This window comes from Arachis ipaensis, chromosome B06, assembly GCF_000816755.2.
Source record: "Arachis ipaensis cultivar K30076 chromosome B06, Araip1.1, whole genome shotgun sequence".
In the NCBI taxonomy this organism is placed as follows: Eukaryota; Viridiplantae; Streptophyta; class Magnoliopsida; order Fabales; family Fabaceae; genus Arachis; species Arachis ipaensis.
Window position 1 is genome coordinate 28506121 of NC_029790.2, and position 11292 is coordinate 28517412.

Genomic DNA, 11292 nt, shown 5'->3' on the forward strand with positions numbered 1-11292 from the left:
GAACCCGATACACCCGGTAACTAACCCAGATACCATCTCTCGACTGTGCATCTCCAAGAGGCATAACATCAGGGGATTAGTGCCCTATCACCTTCTCCTAGAGGCATACACTAAGGGAAATAAATATGGGGATTAGTACCCAACCACCTTCCCGTAATGAGGCCGTGCCATACTGGTCGGGGAATTAGTGCCTTACCACCTTGCAGACAGAGAGGAAAAGAGAATGTAAGGGAGATACGTCGGGGGATTAGTGCCCTACCACCTTCCTCACATCCCACCAAACACAATCACAAGGAATGCAGGGCGAAAGAATCGAGGGATTAGTGCCCTACCACCTTCCCCACATCCTACACATCAATATCATCGTTATGTCCATTTATTCAGAAATTCATTATCATTATTCCTTTACATTCACTCATTATCAGTCATTAATATCTATTGATCATAATTCAAAATGTCACCATCATCTTCGCACTCCTAAATCTTGGTTCATACTTTCATCGTCTCATCATTACAACTACCCCTTTCTTTCATCAAAGCAAGCACATATAGAATACAGATACAACATATAGCAATTTATCAAGTATGCATAATAATCACTTAGGCAAGCCCAATTAATGCACAATCAAATACAATCATAAAAATGCATATGATGAATGTATATCCTACTGGCCATGAGCTCACGTGTCGATTAACTGCCAAAACCTCAAACACCGGGTAGCTAACCCGGATACCATCTCTCGACTGCGCATCTCCAAGAGGCATAAAATTGGGGGATTAGTGCCTTACTACCTTCTCCTGGAGGGATACACTAGGGGAAAATAAATCGGGGGATCAATTCCCTACCACCTTCCCCTAGTGAGGTCGTGCCATACCGGTCAGGGTATTAGTGCCCTACTACCTTCCTCACATCCCACCAAACACAATCACAAGGAATGCGGGAGAAAAAATCGAGGGATTAGAACCCTACCACCTTCCCCACATCCCACACATCAATATCATCATTATGTCCATTTATTCTCAAATTCATCATCATTATTCCTTTACATTCACTCATTATCAGTCATTAATTATCTATTCATCATAATTCATAATGTCACCATCATCTCCGCACTCCTAAATCATGGTTCATACTTTCATCGTCTCATCATTTCAACTACCCCTTTCTTTCATCATAAATTACCTTTTACAAACATTCCATCATTTCCAAGTTAACTACGTCCCTAGGTTTAGTACCTTTAATATGATTTAAAACTAGGTTTTAGGGACTAAAAGAGTAAAAATAGAGGTTTAGAAGTTCAAAATTAGGTTTTAAAAACATAAAAATTCAGTTTGCTGAAAATCGGGGTCACGCCTACGTGTGGGCATGAGTTTTTGGTTTGTCGCGTACGCAAGAACCTTGCTCGCGTACGCGAGCTGCCCAACCCGAAAAGGTTGGTCGCGTCACGTACGCAACCCCTCAAAAACCACTACTCGCGTATGGAAGCACCCTGCTCGCCGAAGAGGTTGGTATGCGTCGCGTGCAATGGTCGCGTACGCAAGCTTTGCAGAATGGCAAAAATGCTGAATGCTGCAGAATTTTCAGTTTTTCACTCCAAACTTCCTACGAGCATAACTTTCATTTTAAAATATTTTTCATCCGTTTTTCGAACGGCGTAAACTTCACGGACCAAATTTTCACATGAAATAAGGTTGAAACAATTTAGGGATCCAGAAGACGAGTTTTGACTCACCGAAATTAGACCAAAAATTAAGTTTACCCAAAAATCCTCAAACCTTTATTTTAATCTTATCAAACTCAATTCCATCATTCTATACTCATAATAGCACCAAAACAAACCATTTACAGCACCACAACCCCACATTCTACCACAAACAATCATACCTTAATTTTGCATACATTTCCTTCTAACATTTTCAATCATAACATCAAAATCATTAACCTTCACATATCCACAACCAACAATCTCATTTACCACCATCAACTATACTCATATCATAAAATCATTGAATCTATCATGCATTATCAAGTCAACATACCATGTCAACTAAAATACCAATCAATCTCCAAAAATTCATAATCCAACTTATCCTATGGTCATCTAACCTAAGTTTTCACAAGACATTATATATTAAATACGAGAAACCTAAACCATACCTTGGCCGATTATCTCATATAACCCAAGGACACCACCAAAAAGGCATAAAACTCAGCCCCCAAGAATCCAAAAGCTACAAAGCAATGACACCCAAAGCTCTACCAAGTCTCCAATGTTCACAATCAAGCTCCAAGATACATATATACTACCTAATCCATATTACCACATCAAATGTAACAACTTAATACCCAAACTCATATAATCCAAGAATTTTGTAGGGTTTTGGGAGCCTTTACCTTATACGTGACTTGGTTGAACAAACACCCACAATTTCCTCAAGCTAATTCGACTCTAAACATTAAGACATCGAATTTTAATAACCAAAATCCCAAAATTTTGAAAATCAAAGGAATTGAGAGGCTGAGATAAGAATTGAGATTTCTTACCAAGGTTGGTTACCAGGCTTTTTAGAGCTCAACACTGCAGACGCGTGGCTGCAAATGGTGCGGCGATCGTCGCTCAGAGTTGAAAGAAATGGGGATTTGAAGTGGAATCAAGGGTTTAGAACCTTTCCCCCCTCTCCCCTTGTGTTTTGAGAATGTGAATGGTGAATGGAGTAGAAGAATTGAGCTGAAGCTCATTAGTTAGGGGAGTGTGGGATGGGCTTTGGGCCAATATGGGCCCAGTTTGTTTGGTTTGGCCCGTTTGGGCTAATCTTGGGCCAAATTCTTTAAAATTGGTGTCAAAATTCTTATTGTAATAAGCTCTATCTCATTAAACTATAAAATTTATATTTTTAATTTCTCTAATTAATCATTAATTTATTGGCTAATTACTTATTAATTTTGCGAATTTTACATCCTACCCACCTAATTAAGAATTTTGCCTTCAAAATTCAAATTTAGTTATCTGAAAGGAGGTGCGGGTAGTGGTCTCGTTTCGAAGTCAAGTCCCCAGGTGTGGGCTTCCATTCCAGCTCCTAATCTGTCTCAATATTACCATTTATTCAATACTTCCCGGTCTTAATCCCTTAGTCTCGACTGCTCACCGTTTCTAATCTGTTAAAGTAACATTTGAGTACGCGTAACTGCCTTCCTCACACGATCTAGGTCTCCTTTTCTCCTATTCGCACAACTCTTTAGTTGGATCTGCGCGGTTAGAATCTCAACCCGAATTAATTTATTCTTCTCTCCGTTGTCTCGCTTAATCGTCCGGGGTCAGTTCAATACCAAGTGTTTAATTTACTGCGCCACCTTACTATTTAGGCAAAAGGTAGATGGATTTTGTCATTCGGTTCATGATTACCTAGCGGTATTAAATCCTTCAATCGTTGCTAAAAGTTTGTCTATCGGAGAGTCGTCACTGCATCATGATGTTGCATCCACCCTTGTCCTAAGTCTTTGGGAAATGTGTCATTAGGTTCAGGTATGATGAATTTCGGCACAAGGGTTGCTTTCTCCTCTCAAAGTTCAAAAACTTGTTACATTCGAGCATCCAAATAATCGGTGCATCTTAACGTGTCGATTTAACCACAGACAGTATAGTCGGCAAAATTAAAGCTCCTATCCTCTTCTTGTTGTCGTATACTACACACTCCATCTTTCACATTCAAAAGTTTTGCTCTTAATGAGTTATCATCTTCATGGCTATATTTAGGAACTATATGAGATGTTTTACCAAGCTCGAGGTAACTTTCAAAAGGACATCAAACTGAGAGACGTTCACACTGCACAAACAGTGTTCACAAGGAATGAAAAGGACATCTGGTATGGTGACCATACTAAGTCTCAAAGTAAATGACAAAATGTACAAGAAGAAAAATCAAGGTGCATAGTAAGAGAAAAAATCAACTTGAAACCGTGATAGAGAAAGAACAAAGAATATCGAGTCAAGTAAGTCTCGGCTGACTTCTGAAGAATACAAATTGCGAAAGAAAGCAACTTCACTCACAATGAGTTTTCAAGTTCAGAATTTACACAAGTATGCCCAGACAAGGTTTATGCAACTAAGAAATAGTATTGAGAAGACGATCAATTCATTATGAATGTTGAAAAGCTTATCGAGTAATCGAGAATTATTTATAATTATTTTGTATGACTAATTGATGAGAGCTGATAAAGTTGGGAATTTTGAGAGATAGTGAGTATGTTTAATTATGATGAGATTGGTTCTAGTTTGTTTGATGGCATTGTAAGGGTTGAATTCATGATTGATTGTGATGAAAGTTGATTGTGTGTAAGTTGAGAACAAGTACACGGTTGTATTTTTCAAGTTAAAATGTGTAGTTAAGGCACAGATGAGTTGAGTGATTTAAAAGAATAATCCACTCTAAATGCTTAAGGGCTTTTATTAGTAGATGAAAATGTAAACTAAAGATTAAGATCGGGAGTGATACTGAATAGCCAACTATGGTATTGAAATAAGCTTAAGCAATGATTATGGAAATGTTTGGACTACTAACTTGGGTTGTAACCATATTACATGGAAAATTTGTCGAGGGTGACATTGTGATTGATTGTTATATTGAACTGTAATAAGTTGATTATTGTAAATCTTCTGTCTGATAAATTGTTGAAGATTCAAGAAGGAATTCAAAATAGAATTTCCAATGCAAGTCACAAAAGAAGGGCTAGGTCGGGTTGTGAAGAAGCATTGACGCAATCCCTCACGTATAAGTCTTTCTGTGGTTATCTTCCTCTCCTTCTGACATAACCAGTGTTTCACACTGGGAACGATTAGTTGAACAGACTTTGTTTCTATTACCCATTTCATCTAGCTCTCCAAGTTCTGCCGATTTTAACAGTGTTATCAGGCACAAGGTAATCAGGAATGATCCGGTCCTCGGCTCTAATTCTATCAATACTTTCTCTCTCTCGCCACCTAAATAATTGGCATCTAAAAGTTAAATCCGTGTCATGCCCCTTCCTCGCAGTTTTGGTTCTTAAGTTTGTCACTTAAAATCCTAGTTCAGCTTAAGTATGGATAAGTGCAATGTCTCACTTTCTATAACGTAAATAAAATTCAGATATCAGTTCTAACTTACCTCCTCCTTGTCGTGATCCACCGTCACCTTGGGCCCTCCTACGTGAACAAACTATCGCCTTATGCCCTGGTAAATCGTACTTGAAGCACCTCAACTCATTAAAATGTGTCCTTATCTGTTTTCCCCTTCCATTTCCGTTATGATTGTCGTTTCTCCCGTAATTATTCCAGCCTTGCGGACGTGAAGGGACGTAACCATTTCCCTTGAAATTTTGACTTCTCGGTGTAAGGTTTTTTTCTTGGTTCCTCTGAAAAGGCATCCTCTGACTCCCTTTTTCCATTGCAACATTCCTCACACACTCTTCATCTACCCTGCTCTTATTCATAAGTTCAGAAAACACCCTAATCCATCGATGCAACGGAGCTCAGAATGTCACTCTGAAGTTCTCCCTCATTTTTGATACACTTCCATTCAGCAAAATCCTCAGGAGCATCTTGATAGATTCGAGAAAATCAACACAATTTTTTGAATTTATTAGTGTACTCAATAACAGTCATCTGGCCTTGTTTTAATTGCAGCAACTCAAACTCCTTGGCGTTCTGGACATAACTGGAAAAGTACCTTTTATAGAATTCTATTTGGAACACTTCCCACGGTACCACAACACCATCAGGCTATAGGATACATCGTGTTCCCTGCTACCAATACTGGGCCTCACTTTGCAACGGATAAGTCCCGAGTTCAACCCACTGTTCTTCAGGCACCTGCTGTACTTGCAAAGCACTCTCCATTGCCTGAAACTAATTTTCGGCCTCAGTGGGATTCGTAGCTTCTCTGAAGATTAGAAGATGCACCTTCAGAAAAGTAGCAAGTGTCATCGGCCCGTCGTCCCCATTTTCGCCATTACCATTGTTACCTTGATTCCCTAAGGCCACAGCCGTAGCTTGCATAGCCGCAACCATGTTCTCCAGTGCAGCTATGAAGTTTGCGGGATTGTTTGCATTCGTCTCGGGTTCCACACTTTGATTCCTACCTCTCCCTAGAACGCGACTGCGTCCGCGAGTCCACATCTGGTTTCTATTCACATCAAACAAGTGATATCAAGGTGATCAGTCTCAATATCGCAAGTCTAGTGCTTCAAAGTCCCAAATGCATGCTCATGGACATTCATGCCACATATATCAATTAGATAACCTAATTTAGCATGTATAGACACTCACAGTATGGCCTGAAGCATAGTCAGTAACACCCTACAGGAATAAACTGCTCTGATACCATACTGTAATACCCTACAACGCAGGGCCTTATGCTTAAGTCATAAGACATAGGTGGTGAGGTATTACGACCTCTAGAAACAAAATTATATATATAATATATTGAAAAAGTTTTATATCTAGGAGCCTTTGAAGAAAATGGTGAAGCAAAAATCGTAAAACTGAAAAGCGCAACACTCACATCAAGGCTAGCAATATATGAAGCGAGATAAGAGTAAGCTAACATGGATATATACAAAAGAGTTATAACTGGGAGTCTTTGAAGGGAAGTTTAAAAACAAAACGTTAAACAGAAAAGCGCAACACTCCCGAATCGACAACATGCACGAAGCAAGGTAAAAGATAGGCTAACACAAATAGATAAAAAAGGGTGCCAAAATACAGATAACAAAGCTCCAGACTCAGTTCGCGAAGATAACCGGCTGGAGCACATAAGTATACATACAGATATATATAGGAAAACCCAAAATACAAAGTTACAGAATATGTGTCTCTAAAATAACCTCTAAGAGGAGTAACAATAAGGCATATATACATAAAGAGAGTCTATATATATAGAGATAACAAAATAAAACAGAATGTAAACTCCCAAAAGCCCACTTCGCTGTAGAGAACTCCAGACGCCTAGCGAAGTACCTCTCAACCTGCATCTGAAAACCACAAATATCCGTATGGAATGAAAACCAGAGGTTCTCAGCATGGTAGAGGTGCCGCATACATAAGATATAAGTTCCTGGATAAAAGTCAGAGGAAATCCTAAAACTCCGACATTCAAATTATAAAACTTAAAGATTTAAAGTTGAAACCATAAACAGGGTAGTTCTCTAAGGCTTCCTAAACTTAACCAAAACTTTATTCAAAACCCACAAGACTCTGCCTTCCTCCAATCTTCCAAACTCCGGTAGAACCACAGAGACAAACAAACAAGCAAAGCAAGCACATATAGAATACAGATACAACAGATAGCAATTTATCAGGTATGCATAATAATCACTTAGGCAAGCCCAATTAATGCACAATCAAATACAATCATAAAAATGCATATGATGAATGTCTATCCTACTGGCCGTGAGCTCACGTGTCGATTAATTGCCAAAACCTCAAACACCGGGTAGCTAACCCGGATACCATCTCTCGACTGCACATCTCCAAGAGGCATAAAATTGGGGGATTAGTGCCTTACCACCTTCTCCTGGAGGGATACACTAGGGGGAAATAAATCGGGGGATCAATTCCCTACCACCTTCCCCTAGTGAGGTCGTGCCATACCGGTCGGGGTATTAGTGCCCTACTACCTTCCTCACATCCCACCAAACACAATCACAAGGAATGCGGGAGAAAAAATCGAGGGATTAGCACCCTACCGCCTTCCCCACATCCCACACATCAATATCATCATTATGTCCATTTATTCTCAAATTCATCATCATTATTCCTTTACATTCACTCATTATCAGTCATTAATTATCTATTCATCATAATTCATAATGTCACCATCATCTCCGCACTCCTAAATCATGGTTCATACTTTCATCATCTCATCATTTCAATTGCGCCTATCTTTTATCACAAATTACCTTTTACAAACATTCCTTCATTTCCAAGTTAACTACGTCCCTAGGTTTAGTACCTTCAATATGATTTAAAAATAGATTTTAGGGACTAAAAGAGTAAAAATAGAGGTTTAGAGGTTCAAAATTAGGTTTTAAAAAATATAAAAATTCACTTTGCTGAAAACCAAGGTCACGCGTATGCATGGGCCATGCGTACGCGTGGGTGTGAGTTTTTTCTTCCTCGCGTACACAAGCACCTTGCTCGCATATGCGAGCTGGCCAACGCAAAAAGGTTGGTCGCGTTGCGTGCAGGTGGTCACGTACGCAACCCCTCAAAAACTACTGCTCACGTATGCAAGATGTCCAACCCGAAGAGGTTGGTCGCATCGCGTGCAGTGGTCGTGTACGCAAGCTTTGCAGAATGGCAAAAATGCTGAATGTTGCAGAATGTTCAGTTTTTCGCTCCAAACTTTCGATGAGCATAACTTTTTTGTTTTAAAATATTTTTCATCCGTTCTTCGAACGGTGTAAACTTTACGGACCAAATTTTCATATGAAATAAGTTTGAAACAATTTGGAAGTCAGAAAGTTGAGTTATGGCTCACCAAAGTTTAGCTAAAAATTAAGTTTACCCAAAAAATTCTCAAACCTCTATTTTCATCAAATCAAACTTAATTCCAACATTCTATACTCATAATAGCACCAGACATTCTATACTCAAACTATACTCATATCATAAAATCATTGAATCTATCATAAATTATCAATTCAACATACCAATCAATCTTCAAAAATTCATAATCCAACTTATCTTATGGTCATATAGCCTAAGTTTTCACAAGACATTATATATTAAATACGAGAAACTTAAACCATACCTTGCTCGATTTCCTCGTATAACCCAAGGACACTACCAAAAAGGCACAAAAATCATCCCCCCAAGGATCCAAAAGCTCCAAATCAATGACACCCAAAGCTCCACCAAGTCTCTAATGTTCACAATCAAACTCCAAGATACATATATAAACTACCTAATCCATATTAACACATCAAATGTAACAACTTAATACTCAAACTCATATAATCCAAGAATTTTGAAAGGTTTTGGGATCCCTTACCTTATACGCGACTTGGTTGAACAAAGACCCACAATTTTCTCAAGTTAATTCGAGCCTAAACAGTAAGACATCAAATTTTAACAACCAAAACCCCAAAGTTTCAAAAATCAAAGGAATCGAGATGCTGAGATGAGAATTGAGATTTCTTATCAAGGTTGGTTACCGGGCTTTGTAGAGCTCGACGCCGCGGATGTGTGGCCGCAAACAGTGCGGCGATCGGCGCTCGGAGTTGAAAGAAATGGGAATCTGAAGTGGAATCAAACTTTGTTCCTCGCTCGACACATTTACAACTAACAACATGAAACCCTGACATTCACTTGCACTACAGTTTATTGCAACTGAATTCAAATAGCATCATTTGCCACCACTGGTCCTTCTGACCCTTCTGACATAAATTGCAATGATCATTTAGAACAATCGAGCAATATGTGGTGCTTTGACACCCAATCCAATCCCAACATTAGATTAAGGTCAGTCATCGGCAGGAAAATCAAATCATGAACAAAGATTTGGTGTTCAATTTGAAACAGAACTTGTTGACAACCAAATCTCGTTACGACAACGTCTGAGGCAGGAGTATGCACTTGTAAATCACAGGCTAACATAGTTATTTGCAACCCTAACTCACTAGCTTTATCAAATGATATGAATGAGTGTGACGCTCTAGCGTCGAACAAAGCAATTAAAGTTTTACCCCCAATCTCACAATTACCTCTGATCAGTGTGTCAGACCTTTCAATGCCATCAGTGGACATAGTGAATACCCGTATTTGCTGCTGAACTCTCCCGGTATCCTGTTTCTTCTTTTATGGACAATTCTAAGACTGATGCCCAGCTCCACCATAGAAATAGCACATTGATGAGCGGATAATTTATACGCTTTTTGGCATTGTTTTTAGTATGTTTTTAGTAGAATCTAGTTACTTTTAGGGATGTTTTCATTAGTTTTTATGTTAAATTCACATTTCTGGACTTTACTATGAGTTTTTATGTTTTTATGTGATTTCAGGTATTTTCTATCTGAAATTGAGGGACTTGAGCAAAAATCAGATTCAGAGGTAGAAGAAGGACTGCTGATGCTGTTGGATTCTGACCTCCTTGCACTCAAAGTGGATTTTCTGGAGCTATAGAACTCAAAATGGCGTGCTTCAAATTGCATTGGAAAGTAGACATCCAGGACTTTTCAGCAATGTATAATAGTCTATACTTTGACCGAGTTTAGATGACGTAAAAGGGCGTTGAACGCCAGTTCTACGCTGCTGTCAGGAGTTAAACGCTAGAAACACGTCACAGACCAGAGTTGAACGCCAGAAATACGTTACAACCTGGCGTTCAACGCCAGAAAGAGCCTCTACACGTGTAACATTCAAGCTAAGCCCAAGCACACACCAAGTGGGCCCCGGAAGTGGATTTATGCATCAATTACTTACTTTTGTAAACCCTAGTAACTAGTTTAGTATAAATAGGCATCATTCCTTATGAATGCGTGCCTGACAACCACTTCTGTTCTACCTTAGATTGAATGAGTATCTCTTGGATCTCTTAATCAGAATCTTTGTGGTATAAGCTAGATTGATGGCGGCATTCATGAGAATCCGAAAAGTCTAAACCTTGTCTGTGGTATTCCGAGTAGGATTCTGGGATTGAATGACTGTGAAGAACTTCAAACTCGCGAGTTCTGGGCGTAGTGACAAACGCAAAAGGAGAGTGAATCATATTCCAGTATGATCGAGAACCTCAAGATGATTAGCCGTGCTGTGACAGAGCATTTGGACCATTTTCACAAGGGGATAGGATGTAGCCATTGACCACGGTGATGCCTCCAGACGATTAGCCATGCAGTGACAGTGCATCGGACCATTTTCCAGAGAGGATTAAAAGTAGCCATTGACAATGGTGATGTCCTTACATAAAGCCAGCCATGGAAAGGAGTAGGATTGATTGGATGAAGACAGCAGGAAAGCAGAGGTTCAGAGGGACGAACGCATCTCCATACACTTATCTGAAATTCTCACCAATGATATACATAAGTATTTCTATCTTTATTTTCTGTTTATTTTATTATTTATTTTCGAAAACTCCATAATCAATTTTATATCCGCCTAACTGAGATTTACAAGATGACCATAGCTTGCTTCATACCGACAATCTCCGTGGGATCGACCCTTACTCACGTAAGATTTATTACTTGGACGACCCAGTGCACTTGCTGGTTAGTTGTATCGAAGTTGTGAATAAAAAACAATTTATTAAGACGTGCGTACA